The sequence below is a fragment of the Pelobates fuscus genome, chromosome 6 (genome assembly GCF_036172605.1).
Source record: "Pelobates fuscus isolate aPelFus1 chromosome 6, aPelFus1.pri, whole genome shotgun sequence".
In the NCBI taxonomy this organism is placed as follows: domain Eukaryota; kingdom Metazoa; phylum Chordata; class Amphibia; order Anura; family Pelobatidae; genus Pelobates; species Pelobates fuscus.
In genome coordinates, this window is record NC_086322.1 from 221,166,700 (window position 1) to 221,191,904 (window position 25,205).

The 25,205-nt window shown below is 38.4% G+C and overlaps 1 protein-coding gene across 6 annotated transcripts in view; it reads left to right on the top strand.

The window, feature by feature from the left end:
- ARHGAP24 (Rho GTPase activating protein 24) overlaps positions 1-25,205 on the top strand; it is an 829,616-nt gene that overhangs the window by 678,134 nt on the left and 126,277 nt on the right. Inside the window, exon 1 of one of the 6 annotated variants that reach the window (XM_063458766.1) lies at positions 8,008-8,090. The exons of the other annotated variants lie outside the window; for them this stretch is intronic. The gene's annotated coding sequence lies outside the window, so the exon portion shown is untranslated. Of the gene's footprint in view, positions 1-8,007; positions 8,091-25,205 lie in introns of those variants that run through there. 6 annotated transcript variants of the gene reach the window in all.

Genomic DNA, 25,205 nt, shown 5'->3' on the forward strand with positions numbered 1-25,205 from the left:
TCAGCACAGAACATCACTTCCACTTAACCCCTTAAGGACACATGACATGTGTGACATGTCATGATCCTATTTTATTCCAGAAGTTTGGTCCTTAAGGGGTTAATCTGAAGTTCAAAATGTGTCGGTAGGGAAACTTCAAGGGAGTCTTATAAAAGTGTACATTTCTCTTCCAATCAACACTTTTGTAACATAAGCCTGTAAGGACAGAAAGGCCTTGTCGTGCCTGGACTGTAACTTTAAATGCCATTGGCTCTGACTATATCCTTGCAAGGCACAGGCCTGGTTTCTGGCAAACTAAAATTCTCTATTGTAATGCCATTAAGTTCCCAGCTATGACCATTGACCCACTACTTCAGGTATTAGATGAAGCCAGTGGTCACCTATGGGTTTGTAATACTGTGTGTAGAATTAAAGTGCACCTGTCATGGCAAACTAAACTTGCTGTCACTGCATTATTTGTATATTATACTTTATTATATTAATATGTTTATGTTATATTTTTATATGTGATAAGTGTTTTCATTTTCAAAGCACAACACTCATTTGCCTTTAAAACTAAGCCTAATGTAATCATTTAAATTCAGAGTGTTATTTTCATTTTGCTTCAGGGGGTCTGGAGTACTTTCATAAATATCATTTTTTTCACTTTGCTGTATCTATTAAATAACACAGTCCTGAATTTCAAAGCAGTGTCTTATATCAGAATCTGGAGGAGGAATTGCAGTTCTTGTTGTAACATGATTAAGTGGGCAGTTTGATGTCTCTTTGGGCGGAATGCAAAGCAATTTAATCCAGCAAAATGTCTTCCACTTATTTCTTTATAAACTTTACGAGGAAACGGTATACTCACAATACAGATCAATCACTTGACAGTGAAGTCTTTAGGAGGGAGACATTTATTAGAATGTCAGGAGACTTATGGCAAGATTCATTAGCTTGCAGAAACGTCACCAAAGACCTATAATGGAATCATTCTCCGAACAGAGAATAAGCGAGTATTTTTCCTCATATGTCCCTTCACTCCAAATTTATCATATCCATTTCGGTTGTTGTAAATTATCCTTTTAGCATGTTTTATTCATAACCTGGAAATTTCATTTCAAAGCTCTTCATTATTTATAAACAAAAAAAAGTGTACCTCCGTGTTTAATAGGGTTGGTCACATTCTTTGATTCTTTTTACAGATGACAAAGCTTCCAAGGCTAATATTTGTTTGCCACCCTTGAAAAGTTTTGGGTTTTGGTTTGATTTTATGACACAATTAAGGATAAACTAATTATTAGTGGCATGACTTCTATCCTTAACATTAATCTATAAGGATGGCCTAAATCAGGATAGCTAAATATTGCTCTACCTTCTATTTAAATGTGTCATTTAGTAAAATGTTTTGCAAAGTTTATTAACCAAGCTGTAAATTGCAAGGAGCTGACAAACATCATTCAAATTTGGGTTATCATTATGAGGACTTAGAGTTGGGGGATGGATTAGGTATTGAGTGGCGGGTTGTTGACTGAAGAGCTCTCTGTTAATCATTCTTCCAGCTGATGAACTACACAAGAAGATTGTCTAGATCACTTTAACTTTTTTCCATCTCACAAAAAGTGGAGGAAAAGGTGGGGGCCATTTACTAAGCTCTTACCTGGTATAGTTTTCTCAGAGTCAGACTATTCACCAAGCTACCCCTATCTAAACTTAAAGGGACATTATAGTTTCCGGAATACAAACATGTATTGATGACACTATAGTGCCTGTGTGGCTTGTTAGGCCCCAGCCCCCCTTACATAATCTATGAAAAGGTGGTTCTACCCATGCTGCACCAGTCTTACCATGGCGCTGGTCCCGCTTCCATGGCTGAGATCATCAAAATTTATGATTATTATTAATAATATTTATAAAGCGCCAACAAAATCCGCAGTGCTGTACAATGGTGATCCAATGCTTTCCCTTGGGAAACCATTGTGAAGCTATTGCGCATGCATGGCAAAATGCATGCTGTGCCAATTAGCACCTCCTCATAGAGATGTATTGAATCTACACATCTCTATGGGGAGCTTTCAGCGTCTCGATGCAGGGCTTTGAGACACTGAATGCCAGTGCTGCTCACGGTGCAGCATTGACACAGGGAGCGCCTCTAGTGGCCAGCTGAGTGACTGCCATTGGAGGTGTTATTAGGCAATAATGTAAAAACACTCTCTTTTCTCTGAAAAGGCAAATTTTATATTGAATAGCAGGGACAGGAAATATAAACCAGAACAACTACATGAGCTGTATTGTGGCGAAACCGACCTCACCACGTGTCCTTGGAGGGGGTTGCTTGCCCGCCTCTTGCCTTCTGACTATGGCCCGGGAAGATGTGGCCCTTTAATTACAAGTTTTGGGCATAATGGATTTTTGGTGTGCTGCTGCTGGCCCTTTAACTCCCAGAGAAAGGGTTTGTACTTTTAAATTGGCACTTCGAATGCTGTCGAAGTGCCGAAGTAGTCGAAGTGGCCGCCATTCAAAAAACGAACACGTGGCGGCGGCCATCTTGGTTCCTTCCATGCGGTCAGCGGTATGTGTAGCCAAATTCATGGAACTGAAATCGGCTACACAGTTCTGCGAACACCGCTAAGCCTTACCTTCTCCTACGGTGATTTTGCAGCCGCAGAGACTAAGTCCCGTTCGAAGATTCGAACGCTCGTTCGAATGGGACTTAGTCATTTTTTCAGCCTGAAATAGACCGACCGCACAGCCCAAATCTATGGAACTATGGAACTGTTTTGCCCTGATTTTTGAGTATGTGTTTAATTCTCGCATGCTGATTATGAAAATGCATGTTTTATGTTTGTGACATGTATATTTTAGAAGTTATAAATATTGTGTAAAAACTGTATTCCTCTGCCTGTGATAATGAGATTACCCATTGTGTTCAGTAATCATATCACAGGCAGAGGGGAGGATTTTGTGTGGGAGTGTCTGTGTGTATTGTAAGGATTGATTGGTTGTTCTGTAATACCATGTGGGCTGTACTGTGGTTGTGGATTGGGAATAAAAGAGACTGTATGTGCCAGGACAGTCAGATTCTGCTTAACCCTGAAAACGAAGTGTCGTCTCGTTATTGGGGGAATTGGATTGTATGCTGACTGCCAGGAGTGTAACCCTTTCGTATGGTTTTCCTGTTCAGATATTTCCAGGGTTCATGTGTTTTCAGGTCGGGAGATTGGTGCTTATAGTAGCTGCTTGTCTATCTGGAAGGGGATTATCGCCTAAACGGTTTTTAACCTCTGGTGAGCAAAACGGTCCGTTACATGTATTATTTCTGGTGATTGTAGCATCCCTTTAAAATACATGGGCTGCTTTATTTTCTTTTTTCAAAGTATATTTAGGATTTAGTATGTGACCGCATACTTTAGGTCAGTCCTGGCACAGGCAAGCACACATTGCATTGAAGGAGGAGAATAAATACATTAAAGAGCCAAACCTCTCCCCACAAAAAATTACCCGTTTTGTTTATGATGCTATTGTTAGTTATACATTTTTATATCTAAGATTTTTGAATAATATGTGACCTAAAATGTCTTTGTTGACACATTGGTATATTGACAGATGCTAATGAACAACAAGAAGAAAACCAAAAACAATTAGACTAATTGAGTTGAAGAGACACTCTTTGCTCTACAGCTTGTTCTCATCATAGTGTAGTAAATCCGGAATTAGAAAATGGAAAGGAAAATCCCTGCAACTCTCTGCAACTTTCAGAACAAGTTGAAACTCTATTCAATCCTTAAGCCTCCCAATACACTATTAGAACATATGGCATTAGAAGTAATTTAGCAGTGTCTAATCATAGTAAATGCGTGCCAGCTGGGACGTGAGCTAGAAGCATTTCAATCCTAGCACAGCAGCTGTACTCATATTGATTGGGTTCTATTTGCCAGAGAATTAATTACAGCTGCACCTCTCCCATCTTGCCATTAGAGGGCGCCCGTTTTACAATGCGATGTCGTACCTGACTCGACTTGAAATTATGAACATTTTGATGTTAAACAATGTGAATTGGACATATGCAACATACGTAAAGTAGGAAACAAGACGTTTCACCAATATGAAATCTCAATGCCCAGCTTAATAGACACATTGCAATGTAGGTGAGAATAAGTAATTAGAGCTCGTTTGAGCAGGACCTTCTTCATATTTGTTGTCAAATATCCACATTCTATAACTGTAAAGTGCTGAGAACAAATTGGCTCTATATAAATGCTAATAATAAATACAAGAATACATTTTTATGTCCTTGTGTTTCGGAATGGCATTTAACCATTATAGTAAAATGAACAGAGAATATGAGAACTCTGAAAATGGGTAAACGCTTAGAAAAACCTCAATAGCTTGACCTTCAGTAAATCCCTGCTCAGGTCTCAAAATTTTTTTTTCTCACTTGTGTCATCATAGAGTGAACCTATTCCATTGCATGTCAGCCTGATCCCTCCCGTAAGGGCAGTCTAGAACTGAAATGCAGGCAAGTCAACTCTGCTCGAGAGATACAGCAACCTTGGACAATCGTTTCGGCTTTCGTTAGGCCTCGTCTATGAGTTGTAGCTGATATGTCTCTAGGCACAGTGAGCACTGGGTCCTTGCTGGATTACCCTTTAACTTGGGGAGAGTCAAGTTAATGCATTGCAACAAACTCAATAGCTTGACCACTATTTCCGCCTTAGAGATCTCAACTTGTACACCAATTGACATTGACTGCTGGCGAAAACGTAAAACAAAATCTGATAAAATTGATGATCTCAGCCATGGAGGCAGAATTAGGCAGGGAGAGCCGCGGCAAGACTGGCGTGGCATGGGATAAAAGATAATGAAAATCACCTTTTTAATATGATCTAAAGGAAGTTGGGGACCTAAATAGTTAGCTTTATGCAAGATAAAATCATTATTCAACATGTTTATTTTAATGTAAAAGTGTTATTAAATAGATTGCTACCACACCCATTTTTTTCATTAAAGGACCACTCTAGTGCCAGGAAAGCATACTCGTTTTCCTGGCACTAGAGTGCCCTGAGGGTGCCCCCACCCTCAGGGACCCACTCCCGCCCCGCTCTGGAAAGGGGAAAGGGGTAAAAACGTACCTTTTTCCAGCGCTGGGCGGGGAGCTCTCCTCCTCCTCTCCGCCTCCGTTCCTCCCCGTCGGCTGAATGCGCACGCGCGGCAAGAGCTGCGCGCGCATTCAGCCGGTCACATAGGAAAGCATTCATAATGCTTTCCTATGGACGCTTGCGTGCTCTCACTGTGATTTTCACAGTGAGAATCACGCAAGCGCCTCTAGCGGCTGTCAGTGAGACAGCCACTAGAGGAAATAGCGGAAGGCTTAACTAAATGATAAACATAGCAGTTTCTCTGAAACTGCTATGTTTATAAAACAATTAGTTAACCCTAGAAGGACCTGGCACCCAGACCACTTCATTAAGCTGAAGTGGTCTGGGTGCCTAGAGTGGTCCTTTAAAGCTTAAAACGCCATTATCCACAAAGCAGTTGCTCTGCCTCCAGTGAAGTCATCAGTAATTACCATAGTCCAATCTAATCCTTCTCCAAGAGAAACATTTGTGACAGTGGGTGCATGCGTGGCAGTTGCCATTCTCTGCCAAAGGCATGCTTCTTTATTATACATATATCTTGCACTGAATTCAGAGATTTTCTGTGAGAAGCGGTAGATGGGTTCTGTGTCATTATGCTGTGTGTGCTAATGTCAAACACAAAGACCTTCTATTTTCAAAACTTTTCATGAGTAAAGTCATTCTGTTAGCCACTTGACGTGCAGTATTGGACATATGTAAACATTCTCATTTCTCTGAAACAGCAGAAAAAAGGAACAGCATGCATATACCAAAAGCACTTCAAGGTAACCTAAAAAGATTCAGGCTACACAGTGTAAGAAATGCAAAGGGCAAAGATTCATTGTCAAATGAGACATACAATAAACATTTTATTTATTTTTCATTGAATAATAAAGATTTGGATTTTGAATTGCTATCAATGTGTAGAATGCACCTTTTTTATCTACAATATAAGGGGAGCACGGGTCCCCCCTGCAGAGCACCAGCGGCAATTCCTTCATATTTCAACTATGCTCTCTATGTGCGGCAACTGCTCCTGTTTTGTTTAAAATGAGCCTGTTATATGGTGGCTTTGTTTTCTTTCTTTTATAACATTTTGTGAATAATTAGGTAAAACTCCAATGCTGGATATGACTCTTTTCCATGCAGTTTCTGGTTGCTGAGAGCTTCATTCATGTTTTTTTGCATGATAGGAAACTTTCACGGATGGATGATAGCGTATTTGGATTCTGCGTATTTGCCGTTTTCACGTGACGTTATCTGGCTAATGTGCAATTAATATTATCCCCTTAAGGACACATGACGACAATATTCCTTTATGATTCCCTTTTATTCCAGAGGTTGTGTCCTTAAGGGGTTAAACACTAAAAAAGACATAAAAACGAAAAATAAACAAACAGCTATATAGTTGCACACCACTGAATGTTCCTTGGTTGCTGCATATTCCAGCTTTACCAGGGAGCAGGAAGTAGTTATAGTAGATATTTTTTTGTAATTGTTCATAGTGAGAACACGTGACATATTCCAATAACCCCTAGCAGGAGTTTATGGCATATGAAGGTCAATCTGCTGTGGTTAATAAATGTATTTATTTTTAAATATTTATGTTTAAATATATATATATCAAACTTAATTGTGTATTTTATTATGTAACACAAGAGCTCTAACATGTTTTATCTTTATTTTAGATACCTTCAGTGGCAAATGTGCAAAATAACAGCACATGCTGTTTAATAGACTATAAATCTACGTGAAACCCTTAAAAAGATAGTAGGAGCTTGTTTGGACTGGGGAAAGCATAGATTCTAAGTTTGAAATGGTTTGGTGGACCTAATGTTCCAAGATTTGTATGAAAATTACTGTATCTTTAAGATCCAATAGACCATGAGTCAGGGACAGGAGAGGGTTTACTATAACATCATTACCTGTATAAGTGAAAAGGTGGTTTAACTATTCATTTAATCTATGCCCACTATGAACTTCAGATAACCACTCAAAAATACCAGGAGGTATGTCTAGCTACCAATCAAAGTGGTTTAAAAATGATAGGGAGGGACAGTTCCAGATTAAAATAATTCATAAATTAAGAATTAAATTGTTCAGATTCTATACGATAGTTCTGAATTAAAATAAAAGAAAAAATGTACAAATGTACAAAAACCACGCAGCTTAAAGTTTGTTTTTGCAATGTTAAAAACCAGTCTTTGTACAAGCATTGTATTTTATTCCCCCACATGTTATTTTTAGTTAATAAACAATCTGGAATTATAATCCAACAGCTATCATACATTTTCAGAATGAAATGAAACACAACAGAGTTTTATGGATGGCTTTCAGGATTAAATATGAATATGTTTTCCAGAAGTGGTTCAATCAACAGGCACTATAAGCAGATGTCTAATGCTACTTCATTAGAAGGGGTTCTGGACAGATTGGGTAAATTCATGCTGAGACTGCGTTTTGCCAAATCTCTGTGACCTCTGCAAGCTTTCAAGCTGCAGTTTAAAATCCTGATGTGTAGAGAGAATTGGAAAAGCTTCAGGTTCCAACAAAACGAATTAGTAAAACATATTTTATATAAGATACCAATTATCCAACTGTAGACCAGGAGAAATAGCTGCACAATAACCTAACACACGCAGAGGCAATAGGTATTAAGAAATGTTTCAGCTAACAGCAGTGTAGAACATTGCATATTCTATTCACATTATTTACTGATGTCTGCAGCAACTTTTGCAATTGACTTGCACCATAATACGTAAAATATTTATCATAGGGTTTTCTTCATAGTAAGTACCTATTTGCATTTTCTCATATTATCTGGCTGGGTACCAGTCAGCTTGTACTTAAAAAATTTAATTTTCTGATACAGGTATGATAATGATTAGATGGTTATTCTCTGGTCATTACCTCCTGGACGATTTCCTTTACTGAGTCAGCGGGCCTGTTGAGGTCACTTGGTGGTATCTACTCATCACCCATAAATAGAACAAGGTAAATGTTATTGAGGGATCCTGAAGATTGGTTTAAGGGCTTTGCCTTATTGGTAATGGTATGGTGGACCCTTGTTTATCTTTTGACACGCCCAACTATGCAGGATGGGAAGGTAGAAGTAATAACAATTAATCTCAGGTTCCCAGAAATCTTTACTGGATATTTCTACTCAATTATTTACATTTTATATTTTAAATGTTTGTCTTTTGATAATACATTGCCATCAGTGAACCTTTTGTATTCTGTTATCATCACTTTACATGCTGATTGACAGCTCCTTTGGCGGCTATTTTGACAAGATGGCTATTAAGATTAAGATTAAGCAATACTTAACGACCAGCCAGCATCAATGGTTCGCTCAAGGTCAATCAGTTCAACACAGCTCATTTAAGCTTTTTTTAAAAGTGAGCTTATATAAATGCATTTTCTGTATACTTCAATATTCACGGATAGAGCATGATTCGGCCATTTTAAAGCAATGGCTGGACTCAACCTGAATATTTCTTCAAAAGATGGTTGAAAGCTGCATTTTTATCTATTGCTTTCTTGACATAACTCTTTCATTCTCTTCGGTACCAGCCTATTAGTAGTAAATAGAGAGTAGACGTTCTCTCCAACCCTAGGTTATAATAAAACATTTATTGAGGGTCATATCCTGTACTTGTTTTGAAAACAATGCTAAATATATTGAACAAACACAAAATGGATGCCAAAGGTTATTCTGAATGAAGCAATTTAAAAAATGTAACACTTTCTTTTTTTGTATTTGGTGCCACTTAAAATCCTTTGCTTACCTGTCTGTATTTTTCTACTGAAACAGAATATCTCTCAATCAAAATCATAAAATGTAATGTAGATTTTAATTGTATTCACTTTAATCTCTCTGAGAATCATCCAGACATTTACAAGTGAATATTAAGAGTGAATTTGTCATAAGCTATCACGTTCTACAGATCTGTATCTTTAAGTACAAGCCATTCATCTAATAGCATGGACTGCAAGATAATTTGTACTTTTACCCACTGTTGAAGAGACTTGGTAAGAATGCCCTCAGGTAATTTCGGATTCTTAAAGTAAAATGAGAAAGATCACTCTTTTTAATGTTGAGCTAATGAGCTTTTTCTAAATTACACCTGTCTTAAGTGAAGGAAAATAAATTGAATTAAATTAAAAGTGTATATACAGTGTAAAAAGTGTATATACAGTTAGCAGAATAGGGATCCTCTATCGAGAGGTGACCTCACAGCAGACCTTGTTATCAAGAAATAAATGTATAGATTGCAACACTGTTTCAGACGCTATAAGTAGCTATTAATCTGTATCTAGGGAAAGACAGTGGTGTCACCCTAATGAAGATTGCAAAATAGCAGAGTCGCTAGAGAGGAATGACAACACAAACCCCTCTTACAAGGTGTGCAAAGCAATAGGGTGTAGTACTTAGAGAGATTGTATGATTTAGACCAGTGTCCTAAAAACTGGCCCCAAATAATAGAGCTGATTAACATGCGTCCCTCCTTAGTAGAAAAACGGACCGTGGACCCCTAATATGGATAGCCCACTAGCTGTAAATAGAGGGTAGAGCTTAGCATCCCATGCAGTAATGCTGTAGTGACGAGAGCCTGTAAAGAAAAATCGTTTGCTCCTAGTATCCCTTCCCCAGAGGTACGTTGCTCAGAACGCACAGAACAAAGACAAAAATCCAGAGTCTAAGTCTAAAGGACAGAATGGTGGATTAAACAGCCCAACAGGGAACCAAGCAAAACCTTAAGAGGACTGGTCTATTAACCAGTAAAGCTGTAGAGGAGCTCCCTGCTCCCTGTCCTGAGATCACAGTTCAAGGAAAAAGGCTACCCCAATCGGTGTTTAAAGAGAGCCTATAGACGAGCTTTGGAGTCTGAGAGAGAGACTCTCTTGAGCGCTAGCCAACCTACACCACCCACTATCTCCAGCCCTCGCTTGATTGCAACCTACGATGCTGGTTGGGACAAAGTGAAATCCGGAATACAAAAATTCTGGCCACTTCTAACTGGGGATGTGCATCTTAAAAAGATTTTGGGTCCAAAAGTAGACATTACGGCACGTAGGGGCAAAAATTTAAGAGATCTCCTGGTCCCCAGCCACTTTCAACCAGTACGCTCGGGGATCAAAACATGGCTCCATAGACCCATCACTGGCACTTTCCAATGCGGGCGATGTGTCGCCTGCAAATATATTAAACGTGATTCTAAGAAAGTGACTGACAGTGACAATAAACAGACCTTTAACGTTGCATCTTTTTTTAATTGCAACACTTCAGGCCTAGTTTACCTACTCACTTGCGAATGCAATTGTAAATATGTAGGTAAAACTTTTCGCCCATTCAAAGAAAGGATAAAGGAACACGTTAGATCACCCAAATTAACTATTGAAACGCCAATTGCTTGCACCTAAGGGAACAACATTCAGGCAAATCACATGGTCTGCGTTTCTGTGGCCTTGAATTGGTGAAACGAGATAAGAGGAAGGGTGACTACGATAGATTCCTTAGACAGCGTGAAAGCTTCTGGATATACAGGCTCAAGACTTTACAACCTAGGGGTCTAAATGAAGGTTTCTCTTTCGCACCATTTATATAAATATATCACGATAGCGTACGAGGGTCCCTCACAATAGAGTGGCTAAAAATATTAAAATAAAGGGGGAATAAAGAGGGAGATCAGAATAATATTAAGTCACTCCTCCGTATGACTAATACTGGTAAATCCATAATATGCCCTGTACCTATGATGGGGTGGTGCATTACACCCTCTATTACCCCCTGTCGCAATATCTTCCATTTATCCAGACAATCCAGTAATTTCTTCTCTGCTTGCATGTACATATGTACATATATATATATATATTTTTTATATATTTATGTCTTTCTTGTACTTTATTTATTATTATCTTTTTCAAATACATTTCATTTTTATTTATTTTCTGTTCAATTGTTTATTCTATTTAACATTAAGAGACTCTGCATCTCAAACTCTCAACAACGCTTATTTATATGTTTGCCTGCAGTAATAGGCTCTAACTTTCTTCTGCAAAATGAAAATTTTCACTATAGCCCCTACTGGGACTTCCTCTGGCATTTATTCAGCACTCTGGCAAACACAGGGTTAACCTTCTTGGTACCCCCCTGCCGGACGGCTGCACATGCCACTCAAACATTTCACTCCCCGCCCACCGACCAATGCCGCTCGAATGCGATGATGACGTCGGCAGTCTGATGGGCGGGCTCATGCCCTTTAAAAATACGGCGGGCTTACTCATACCGGTAAGCTCTTGACAAAGGCGCAAGATTAAGCGCCGAAACGCGCGTTGAGCGAATACCGGGACCACTTGGTCCGAGATTCTATTAGGGATTTATCTATTTAATACTAAGTACTTGGAAACTTTTTACCTCTAAAATAATGATAGGAATCGTTGTTTAGCTAGCATTAGTTAGTCCGGGGACCTTTGGGGTCCGAGCTTTGTTTAAACAACGTGTGTAGTAGCTATAAGGGAATGTATGCCTCTTAAATATAGACTTTAGGGCTCAGCCAGTATTTGCTATCATAGCACATAGACGACCTACTGTAGCCCTTATCATATTTATTGTAGGCAGGGAGCTCCTCTATAGCTTTACTGGTTAATAGACCAGTCCTCTTAAGGTTTTGCTTGGTTCCCTGTTGGGCTGTTTAATCCACCATTCTGTCCTTTAGACTTAGACTCTGGATTTTTGTCTTTGTTCTGTGCGTTCTGAGCAACGTACCTCTGGGGAAGGGATACTAGGAGCAAACGATTTTTCTTTACAGGCTCTCGTCACTACAGCATTACTGCATGGGATGCTAAGCTCTACCCTCTATTTACAGCTAGTGGGCTATCCATATTAGGGGTCCACGGTCCGTTTTTCTACTAAGGAGGGACGCATGTTAATCAGCTCTATTATTTGGGGCCAGTTTTTAGGACACTGGTCTAAATCATACAATCTCTCTAAGTACTACACCCTATTGCTTTGCACACCTTGTAAGAGGGGTTTGTGTTGTCATTCCTCTCTAGCGACTCTGCTATTTTGCAATCTTCATTAGGGTGACACCACTGTCTTTCCCTAGATACAGATTAATAGCTACTTATAGCGTCTGAAACAGTGTTGCAATCTATACATTTATTTCTTGATAACAAGGTCTGCTGTGAGGTCACCTCTCGATAGAGGATCCCTATTCTGCTAACTGTATATACACTTTTTACACTGTATATACACTTTTAATTTAATTCAATTTATTTTCCTTCACTTTATACTTTATTGTGTTTTTTTCCCTACAAGGGACTAATAAAAATTTATTATTTTTCATATTTTGCATGTATGTCCCATACTGGCAACTCCTAGCCAATACTATGGACTATTCTATTCAGGGGTATTGAGACTGACGACTGGGAGGACCTGTTTTGTAATCCCTCTCTGTCAGCCTTTCTCTTTTCCATATTCAAATCCCATGGGTTATGCCCTTATACCCTGCAACCCCTACCAACCCCAATGTAGGATTGTATCTATTTATTTATTTATTCTCTTCCATTGGTGGCTGTGTCTTTTCTCTACACCTGTCTTGTCGCTAGAATTTCTTTGAAGATTTATTTTCCCTTTAGAAAGTACAAGTGTTACTTTATATAACTCACTGTAAAGTACACCGTATATGTATTTATTTATAAAATATTTTACCAAGATGGATACATTGATATTTCTCTTGTTTTCAAGTGTATGATGGGTCCACAAAAAATTGCATTGATACAATAGGATACAATATTACAAAAATACAATATACAAACTACACACACACACACACATATATATATATATATACATATATATATATATATATATATATATATATATATATATATATACATACACACATAAATTTAATACATAACTGGTAATATATATATACAACCATGACAGGTGCATTCTGTGTTGAGGTATTTTGCAATAGATCTCTTAAAAGATTTTAGATTGAATGAAGATTTGACTGTGTCCCTGAGGTTATTCCATAATTGCGGTGCTCTGAAGGAAAAGGAGGATCGAGCCACTTTATTTTTGTATTGCGGTATGCTAAATATCGTGATGGTACTGGATTGGAGGTTACAGGAGGTCGGAACAGTTGGGGAGAGCATTCTACTCAGGTAGGGTGGGAGCTTCCCAGAAATGCTCTTATGCACAAGGCTGGAAAGATAAAGAGTGCGTCAGGATTCCAGCGACAGCCAGTTTAGCTCTTTTAACATGTCACAGTGGTGGGTAAAGTAATTACATTCTAGTACAAAGCGGCAGAACAAATTATATAACGTATTAAGGTGGGTTTACGGTGCAGTTGCATACACTATATCCCCATAATCTATGACCGGCATCAGCATTTGTTGCAGTATCTGTTTCCTAACTGTAGGGCTTAGGCAGGATTTGTTTCTGTACAGGGCACCTAGTTTTGGGTAAAGTTTTGAAGATATTTTTTCAGTGTGAAGGCCAAAGGATAGATTGGGGTCTAGCAACATACCTAGATATTTAAAAGAGCAGACTGCTGACAGTGTGCTATTTGAATTTGTTCTGATACACAGTTGTTGATTTTGTAGTTTACGTAATTCAGGTACAGTTCCAAAGATTATTGTAATGGTTTTGTCAGTGTTTAGGAAGAGTTTGTTATCCGCTATCCACTTTTCTACCTCTGTGAATTGGTTTTGGAGCACAGCCTCAAGCTGCGGTAGATTGGGTTTACTAGCGTAGATTACAGTGTCGTCTGCATACGTGTGTACAGTTGAGGATTTGCAGACATTAGGCAGATCATTTATAAATAATATTATATTTCATTAACCCTTTCCATAAAGTGCAGTAAATTGCAAAGGCACTCGAGCTTTTCAAACCGTGTTTACATTACAATATAATATTTGAGTTTTAATTACAAAATATATTTTTTATAATGTTAAAGGAACACTATAGTCACCTAAATTACTTTAGCTAAATGAAGCAGTTTTAGTGTATAGATCATTCCCCTGCAATTTCACTGCTCAATTCACTGTCATTTAGGAGTTAAATCACTTTGTTTCTGTTTATGCAGCCCTAGACACACCTCCCCTGGCTATGATTGACAGAGCCTGCATGAAAAAAAAACTGGTTTTACTTTCAAACAGATGTAATTTACCTTAAATAATTGTATCTCAATCTCTAAATTGAACTTTAATCACATACAGGAGGCTCTTGCAGGGTCTAGCAAGCTATTAACATAGCAGGGGATAAGAAAATCTTAATTAAACAGAACTTGCTATAAAGAAAGCCTAAATAGGGCTCTCTTTACAGGAAGTGTTTATGGAAGGCTGTGCAAGTCACTTGCAGGGAGGTGTGACTAGGGTTCATAAACAAAGGGATGTAACTCCTAAATGGCAGAGGATTGAGCAGTGAGGTTGCAGGGGCATGTTCTATACACCAAAACGGCTTCATTAAGCTAAAGTTGTTCAGGTGACTATAGTGTCCCTTTAAATTAGCAAGTGGAATCTCAAAAATGCAGTTCTAGGTAGAATAACTAGACATTTGCTACGGTGTCATGGTCAATTAGTTATTTTAATGGTTTTCTGTGAAAAAGAAAGATACAGTCATAAAAATCTGAAATGGACTGTGCAACATCTGCATATCTCAAGCGAACCTTTGAAACAAAATCCGGGTCTGAAACAGCAGCTTTGAAAGACCAGGGGGAGATTTATCAAAATGTTCTGTTTCAAAAGTGATCTAAAGAACTAGAAGAGGGGCAGTCACAGTGGAAACCAGAGGGACATTCCATTGGTGACTTCACCCTTTTTACGTTTATACACCAGTTTTTGGAACAGAATACCTGGATAAATCTTTCACACAAAAAAAACGTGTGCTAAATGGCGTTGTTATAAAACTTGATGTGTTAAACACAAAGTGACATTATAACACCCGTTTGTAAAACCCTCAAATACACACAATATTATCCACATGTAACATAAAATCAAAATAAGGTGGAGCACACAAAAATGCAAATATGTCTGTACTATAACATAAGCAATATCGTCCTGGCCTCTCTAGTAGCATAGTATATAGTCACATAGTATAGCCTGTATACGTTATAATAACTGATAACTGTATACGTATTCATTGGTAGCTGGTGAAGTCTTCCCCAGAATTTTACTCCTCCCTATACAGTACAGACATACTCATACAAAATACATACACGAGATACAAGATATATGAAGAGCTGATCATAATACAGAGATGCTCATACAATAAAACAAGATGGGCACAACATAAAGATAGAGATAGACTCCAACCATGTCAGCTACTTCTGACTCACTATTAGCTCTTGGCCCACAGTGTACACAGGGTTAAAGCAGCAGGATGTTGATAGACTCCTTATACCTTTGCATCTGACAATATAATTAATCTGCAGAGGTAATATGTAGCCAAGAAGTAGCTGACATGGTTAACAGAATCAGATCAGTCCTCGGAGTCACAGCCCTAGTCCTGCAGTTTGAAGCTTTACAACTTTTCAACTAGCCACAGCACGAGTGTCTCAGGTCTCAGCTGTAGATTGACTGAGCACTTTAAAAATGGTGGGTATGTACAGTAGGAGTTATTAAAACTATTAGAGACAGGCAGTACAGTTATCTGTGTCAGAAATATCCCCATCCTCTTGTCCTCTCTAGGCTTCCCTGGTGTAATATATATTCATTATATATTTAAGTAAATTCCTTTGCTTAATAAGCTTTCAGGTAGTCACTGTGGCTAGTGAGGGAGAAATAAAGATATTATACACTTTCATTTGACAGGGGCCAAGATCTGCTGCTGCTCTGATCTATGTGTTACTTCTAAGATTACTTTTTGCTCCTCTCTCCTGTGGGAACTGTAACCACACCCCCTAGTAATATGAGCCAATGATGGCCTCCGGAATAGGGAGGCCAATATTATGGCTCCCCGCATGGGAAGCTGACTCTGCTGCCCAAATGGCAACTAAATAAAAATAATTTTTTACTACTTACAATGGAAGGCACCAGGGCACATTTGGCATAGTAACCAATAGTAACTTATCTGTTAGTCCGCCCATTGTACAGCAATGAGGAATTTATTGGCACTTTATAAATATTAATAATACTAATAATGCTTAGAGTGTTTCTTTAAAAAATCATAAGAAAATTATAAACCAGAAGTGGAGGCTGGAGACCACTTCCATTCCCCTATAATTGTTCTTGTATGAAGTGGTTTTGTTAAACCTGTCTACCATTTCTCATTTGTATGTATTGGAAAAATGTTGAACGTATTTTAAAAAGTTATTCAGGGATATAATGTCCTGCCCGTGTTAATATGCTTCAGGGGGAAAGTGAGAGACCAGAAGGTGGAGCTATGGTGCAACAGCTTCTTATGGTTCTATCCAAAAACTTGTCTGGCATTAAGTTGAGTAGCTCAGTCAGATAAATGAATACATTATTTGTGCCTAGGGTGACCTGTATAGTTTCTGTAGTAAATTTGCCATTATAATCAAATTGTCATAATATGGAGCAGTTTTAATTCACTTGCTGGCTTTATTGTACGTGAGTTACTGGTATGCATAATACTTTTCAGACATATAGGAATCAGCAACGCTTGCACATTATTTTTTCTCTAGAAGCCTGTGACCTCAAGCTTACAATGGAGTTATTCATCTTATTATTTATCTAAAGAAGGAACAATGGGTTAGTGGGTTTATAAATACTGTATAAAACACACAAGTGTTTGAAATACAGTCCTGGTGATGTCAGGCCCACACTTGGCTTTTTTCCTACTGAGATGTTTCAAGAAACTCTGTAACATTTGAAAGTATAACTAGCACTACAAAATGTAGCCTGCTTTTAAACAAAAAACAGCATGTTTCGATTGTTTTGTATTATAGAAAAAGATTTTTAGTACTTTTTGAAAGTTCCTTTTTGGATACACATAGGGTGTTCTTGATGGATGCAGTCCATTGGGGTGACATTCGGGTTGTGCGGTGTCAGGGGCACCAGTGATTGTTAGTTGTTGGTGCATTGTCTAAATTGTATACATGCATCCTCCCCCCCCCCCTACTGGTCACTTGGAGTTCCAAGTGTGGCAGCAAAGGTGGAGGAGAGAGGGGGCAGAGGAACATATAGGGAGCGATGGAAGTTAAAGGGACAAGTGGGGAGAGATTGGGAGAGAGACACACATGGCGGAGAGAAACAGAAGAGTGGAAATTGGGGAGGGATATGTATATAGGAAGAGATGGGGAGAGAGAGACATACGTGAAATAGATGGAAGAGAATTGGGGGAGATAAAGGTGGAGGGAGACACTAGTAGAGTAAATGGAGGAGAGCGACAACAGCGAAAGAAATGAGTAAAGAAACACAAATCGGATTAAGAGAACCATGAGTGAAATGTAATATAGAATGACACAGTGTGTTATCATGGGGCGGCTTATGGAAAGACGTAGGATGTGGGATCTCAGAGCTGAATGTGTCAGTTATAAAGCATACATGGGATCATGGAATGTAGTTTGGAATGATGTGACATGTCATGTCATGGGATGGAATAATGCATAGGAGATCATCATCAAATTACCGTCCTATTGTGTTTTACACCCCACCTCCTATAGACTGTAAGCTTGTTTGAGCAGGGTCATCTCCAACCTATCGTTTTTGTAATTGTCCTATTTATAGTTAAATCCCCCCTCTTATAATGTTGTAAAGTGCTACAAAATCTGTTGGTGCTAAATAAATGGCAATAATAATATTAATAATAATGGGATGAAATAGGAACATAGAATTAACTGTGGGATCACGTGATGAATTCTATATTATAAAACGGATTGGGAGAGGAAAAATGTGAGAACATTTTAGAGACCTAGGAAAAGATTGGATAAAGTATGATCAAGATCTTTGTAATGTATTTCTGTCTGTAATATATAGGCATTTGGAGAAAGATATAAACACATATATTTACTGAATTTTATTTATCCAGATTTTTTCTTATTTGCAATTTGATCTCAGCAGTACTACTTTGCTTGCAAACACACTTTTTCTGTGTTTTAAAAAAGCTTATGTCAAAATAATAAGCTGAATTAGGTACCAAATAATTCCCCACATATGTATACAAAGTAGGGTTGTCACCTTTCCAATTACCGTCCATTCCAATTTGCATAATTAATTATATACGTGTGACATCATATGATGTGACATCACTTGGCTTGGATTTAGCCATTTGTTTTTGAAGTTGCTTTGTGTCAATGCATTTGTGCATTTAAGCATGTAGGGGTGAATTGAATAAGGCGTATTATAGGCCCACTCCAGACACATAAAGCAATTTGGCTTGCAGAAGTGCTTAACCCCTTAAGGACCAAACTTCTGGAATAAAACGGAATGTGTCCTTAAGGGGTTAATGTGCCTGGAGTTCGTCATTTTTAACCCGTTAAGGACACATGACATGTGTGACATGTCATGATTCCCTTTTATTCCAGAAGTTTGGTCCTTAAGGGGTTAAAAAAGTTTTTAATAAAAATGCGGATTTCACTAGAAGTGGAAGCCAAAAAGTTGTCTTCTGCTTCCAACAGAGCACGCCTGCCTTCCGCCCTTCTCAGTGAGCAGTACTACAGCTATTAACCCCCACTTACCTGATCTTCATGCTACCTGCAGGCAGGGAGCTGCTGGCTTAACTCTTTGCAGTTTGTGCAGCTCCCCTGCGGATCCAGTCAGTAGAGAGTGGCTGGGAGATGATGTAACTTCCTATCCCTGCCTCTTTCCACAGAGATCCGTACAGGCTCTCTCCACAGAGATCCCTGTACTAAAATACCGTCCAGGTGGCATCTCTACTACAAAGTGACAGTGGCAAGGACGTTCTATTTACAATGTAATCTGCTCAGCCTTTGTCTATTGTATAGAGCTCTCTGGGTGTGACTTTCCCCAGCAAAATGTGTCTGTCAGGCTCAGTCATGTAAACACCAGATCTAGAGGGATTTTAGGCTTATTGTCTACAGTCTGTGGTCTCTCATCCTACTCGGAACGCTGTGTTAAAATCTATTCCATGCCACATTCTTATCTGTGAATAAAAGCTGTCTGATAGCTTTGCACAGGGGAAACTTTTCATTTCAAACTGCCTGCCTGAGGACTGATTAACATCCTAGTACGGAGTACAGAACATGGAACTAGGTAAATTGGAGTCGGCTATTGCTCTCTGAAGCCTTAATATTGAGACCAAGAGTGCATGAACTAAACTGAACACCGAATTAGTGGCTGATGCAGATCGCAATGTCCTATTAACTTATGTATTGTTGCAATTCAAGAGGTACGTTTTTAAAAGGCAAACCATGATGTATTCACATTTCTCTCAATTTTTACTTTTTCTTTTTAATTTTTTGTTTTTGGACAGTCATATGCTATTGCATACATTATAATGATACTTGTAACACTTGCACAGTGCTTGCAAAAAGATTGAAGGAATCAATAGGGTGGGCAGGAGGAGGGATGTCAATTCTTACTTTAATCGTAATCTTAAATGGGTGTGGAGCTTTTCCAATTCATATTAAAGCTAGCATGTTTGCAGATGTTTTAATTTAGGAGTAGCTCCTGCTCTTTGCTATTGTAATCTTTCAATTTTCTTCATATTATAATTTTTTTAAGGACTTGTATTCTTAAAATGTGATACACAATTTATATAATATATAAACACTGCATTAAAAAATAGTGTCAAAATGATGAAGTAAAAAAAAAAAAGATAAACGTTACATGACTTTTCCAGTTTCCCTCTGAGCACTGTTTATTGGTTCTGACTGCAGCTCTACTTAGATCCCTCCCACACCAATATGAGACACTCCAATTAGGTGCTTTTCATTCTGGCTCAATGCAGTGCAAAAGCCAAGTCACAGTACATGCATCAGGTTTGTCATACAGAAAGCAATGCCATTGTGTTAAGGCATGCACTACAGCAGTCAGTTGTGACTGGCTTGGTCTTAATCTGTCAGAGTTCTACGTTTTATAAGTAGTATAAAGTCAATAAAATCAATAAAGTAACAGGTAAACTTGGAGATTAACATGAGTAACACAGGATAGTACAGTTGTGCTGTTGACACTTCTCCGGTCGGTGCCACCGGTCCTGCAAGATTTTGGTAGTTTAATTCAGTCTGCTCTGTAAAATGATAGCAACCGTACAGTGACTTCTATCCATTTATCCACAGGCTGTTCACTGCTTAACTGTTCATTTTATAGCTGCTTTGTTATTGCTTTGAGATCAGCAACAGTATAAACTTTATTTTGTCAGTGTGCGCGTGTGTATGTGCTAACATAATACCGTATGTATTCTCAATGGCAGGATTCTGTCCACAATTTTTCCAGTTCTTAACAGATTATCCCCTTAACTCTTCAGGGTAATACTATACTAGACTTGGGCATTCAGTTTCAAACGAACTGGAATACCACCATTCCGAGTTCTTCTGTAGATCTATTTATTTAGCACAAAGGTTCCCAGTAATGATGTCCCGAAGTGTTCGCTGGGAACCGTTCGCCGGCGAACATAGATTGTTCGTGGCGAATGCGCCGGGCGAACAAATGCGATGGTCAGTCCGCCCCCTATTCGTCATCATTGAGTAAACTTTGACCCTGTACCTCACAGTCAGCAGACACATTCCAGCCAATCAGCAGCAGACCCTCCCTCCCAGACCCTCCCACCTCCATGACGAATAGGGGGCAGACCGACCATCGCATATGTTCGCCCGCTGCGTTCGCCACGAACCAGCTATGTTCGCCAGCGAACGGTTCCTGGCGAACAGTTCGGGACATCACTAGTTCCCAGTCATCTATAATTTATAACGGCACTAAGTACACTGCCATATAACTTTTGCATCATTATATCCTTTATGGCCTGCTCCCCATATACTATACATCATCAATGTTCTAAACTCATTATTATTATTTTTATTTTATTATTTATATAGCGCCATCACATTCCGTAGAGCTCCTATTATTCTCTTACTCCATCTACACTAGTATCTCTTCTATACACTTCACAACAACTTTGCACCAAGAAAAAAAATGTTCTATTCATCTTTTAATTAAAGGGGAACTGTCACTTGACAGAATTTTTATTATTATATTTACTTATATTATATACTTATAAAAATAAAATTAAATGTAGACATTCACATCTCTTTAGCCTACAAATGGGCGCCTACATCTTAGCTCCCTGACAGTCATTGTTGTAAACTCTGTGCTTTGCATTTGGCAGTCTGTATTGAGAAATGAAACTATGTCTATGTTTCTATTTCTCCTCCTCATTTGCAATGTTGGTCCTACCCTGCCTTGGCCAAACCGTATTGTGGTATTATTTGCTAAATCTTTATTATAAATTTAAAAGAAGAAAAAGCATTACGTGAAAAAATGTTGATCCAAATAATTGGTGATTTTCAGTTTTTATACTCAGTTATACATTTTAGGGAAATGCAAGTTCCCTGTTAATGTATATAAGCAGATTATGTTTATATCTTGTGTAATCATCAAAATCGCTTTTTCCTTGTGAACCAAACAATGGTTCTCCTATTGCTGGGATGTGACTCCGTGATTACTGTTCAGTAGTGATGTCCCGAACAGTTCGCTGGCGAATATAGCGTGTTCGCAGTCGCGAACACGCGCGATGTTCGGTCCGCCCCTATTCATCATGGAGGTGGGAGGGTCTGGGAGGGTGGGTCTGCTGCTGATTGTCTGGAATGTGTCTGCTGACTGTGAGGTACAGGGTCAAAGTTTACTCAATGATGACGAATAGGGGGCGGACCGAAGATCGCGCGCGAACACGCTATGTTCGCCGGCGAACTGTTCGGGACATCACTACTGTTCAGTGATTACTATAGAGATTGTGTCTACCATGTGTTTTACTAACTTCCCATTTTAATGGTGAAATATCCTGCTCTTCTTATCAGAATACTGTCATCAATCGAAGCTGCTTTGTGTCTGTGAAGGGTTGTAGAAGGAACCCTTATTTTTCTAACCATAGTCATGACATTGGCTTTCTTTATCTGACTATACAAAACACCTACAAAACCCTACAAAACAACTACCTGTATAGTGATTGTAAAAAATCCCATTTACTTTATTTGAATATATTCTAAGTGTAAGTTTATTTCTTCTTCCTTTCGAATTGAGGGATATTTATGAAGGTGGTAAAAATCTCCCAAAAGAGCAACCAATTTTGTTTAGTTTGTGTTATTATGTGTTGTCGTTCTCTAACACTGAGCCATTGTATCTGAAATATAACCACCATAATTATTAAAGAGACAAAATTACGGCTTTGGTAAACTGGAAGTCAGAATATTAAAGCCACACTACAGGTACAGGCTAAGCAATATCAGTGAGACCATGTCTTTAACCCCTTAAGGACACATGACATGTGTGACATGTCATGATTCCCTTTTATTCCAGAAATTTGGTCCTTAAGGGGTTAAATTCACCCAGTGATTTTTTATGATTTTAAGTTCTTGACAAAATTAATTAATTTCCTCAAATGTACTCCCCTGTTGTCATGCAATCCATTAAACTGACTCTTTAAATGGAGTCCTGCAGATTTTTGTGTCCGTGGCAGACACTGTGTTCACCGCACAATAAAAATAACACTTGACAGCTCACTGAGGTACAGGCCATTAGCAAACTTTGATAGATAGAGCGATGCTTTAAATTAGCTTGACATTTACTTAGATGTCTCTAGACATAAGGTTGTGGGACAAGCCCTTTATAAGGTTTGTGCTACTGAATGCTCTTTGCATTGATCCACTTTTTTGTTCTCAAAAGCTGAACTTTTCAGCACTAAAGATTGACTCGTGCTGCTTGGGGTTTGGGATGAAACAGAACTACAAATAGGTTATATTTCAGAATAGATGTTTGTACCTCGTTACATAAGGAAAATATATTTTTTTAAAAAGGTATAAATGTATATATTCTGGAGAAGATTGCAGAAAATTATTTCCATGTTCAAACCAAAATTCCCTTAAAAAAACTTAATTTTAGGGCCTCACCAAACATGGTCCAGTCTATCCAAGATTCATGGGTATTACACTCCCAAACAACAGGTACCAGGTACCGCAAATAATTAAGTACCTTACTTGATAATGAAATGCTGGCAAAGGACCTGGGGAGACAGAGTGTTTTTTCTTCTACAATATATTAATTGGGAGAGGGCACAAATAATTGGCTTCTGCTTACCTGATAGGGATATACATATTTATACTTAGCATGCTAGTATGCCAGGTAACTTAAAGGAACGTTATCATGCTACAGTGACCTGCTCAATCTTTAAAGTATCACTTCTCCCCCTTTCCCCATGTGAAGTGAAAAGCTCTTTTACTTACCATTTCTCCCTTGCTTTGGTGATCTACCCTTGACAGGACCACCTCATTAGCTGAGATCATCAGTCTTGATGATATCAGCCAATCCAATGCTTTTCCTTCTGGGAGGCTGGTGCATATGTGTGGCAAATTGCCAGGCTGCGCCAATCAAACAGTTGCTATGAGACCATGATGTTATTGAATAGTTGTGCTTACTTCGGCTATTGGGACAGAGGCACTTCTACTGGCTGTCAAAAAGACAGCCACTAGAGTCAAGTCAACCCTGTAATGTAAACATTGCCGTTCTTGCAATGCAGCAATTATTTCAGCTGCAGGATTAAGACGACAGGGAAATAGCACCCAGAACACTTCATTGAGACCTGTAGTGTCCCTTTAAATATATCACTGATATGAGTAACACTAAGTAGCACTAAACGTATTATTGTACAATTTCCTGTGCCCACGTGATACATTTGGCAGCTGTCGCATTTACTTTATATGGCAATCAGGGAAAAATCAAGTTATTTTTTTTATTATTTAAATGTCTCATGATGACAAAAAGTGAAGAAAAAATATTTTGGGCAAAGCAATAAATGAGTATAGTTTTATTTTTGGCATTGAAGATGTGCTGCAAGAATTGGAAGAAGGCCATGAGCACACATAAGTAACAGTCATTCAGATAAATCAAACCTCCATTCACAATGTTCTGATTTATAGATGATATCTTTTTGGCTTTGGTTCTCGGTGCATAATACCCAATGACCTAACAGCAGTGATTCACTGTATGTCCCATTCTGTAAAAGATGACTGCAAGTTGTTTGTGAGATTTTTCTCAGGAGATTGCAGTATTGAATAAAGCATTGACAATCAACTGCAACTTGTGTTAACCTTCCATTCGTGTGACACTCTGTTTCTTTTAAATGTATATTAAAGATTCAGCAATTGACATCACAATGCAGATATTGGTAGCAGAGCCAGGGCAAGTGCTGTGTTGGAGGACAAGAAAAATAAAACCCCTAAGGGTCATGTATAAAGAGTAATAAGTATGGAGTGTAAATTGCTTTAATGGTGATCGTCACTCCATTTAAGGACCCAGATTTACTTTTTATTCATAATCCCATTCTTTCTGTATCTCCTCTTCTAACACATAGTTACATAGTTACATAGTTACATAGCTGGAAAGAGACTTGCGTCCATCAAGTTCAGCCTTCTTCACATATGCTTTTGCTGTCGATCCAAAAGAAGGCAAAAAACCCAGTCTGAAGCGCTTCCAATTTTGCAACAAACTAGGAAAAAATTCCTTCTTGACCCCAAAATAGCAGTCAGATGTCTCCTTGGATCAAGCAGCTATTACCCCACTAATTAGAAATTATATCCCTGTATGTTATGTTTTTGTAAGTATTTATCCAATTGCTGTTTAAACATCTGTATAGACTCTGACAAAACCACCTCTTCAGGTAGAGAATTCCATATCCTTATTGCTCTTACTGTAAAAAAAAACCTTTTGTTTGCTTTAGATGAAATCTCATTTCTTCAAGCCTAAATGTGTGACCTCGTGTCCTATGTATAGCCCTGTTTATGAATAGATTTTCAGATAATGGTTTGTACTGGCCCCGAATATATTTGTATAATGTTATCATATCCCCTCTCAGGCGCCATTTTTCCAAACTAAAGAGATTTAAATTTTTTAACCTTTCTTCATAATTAAAATGCTCCATTCCTTTTATCAATTTTGTAGCTCGTCTCTGCACTTTTTCTAGTGCCA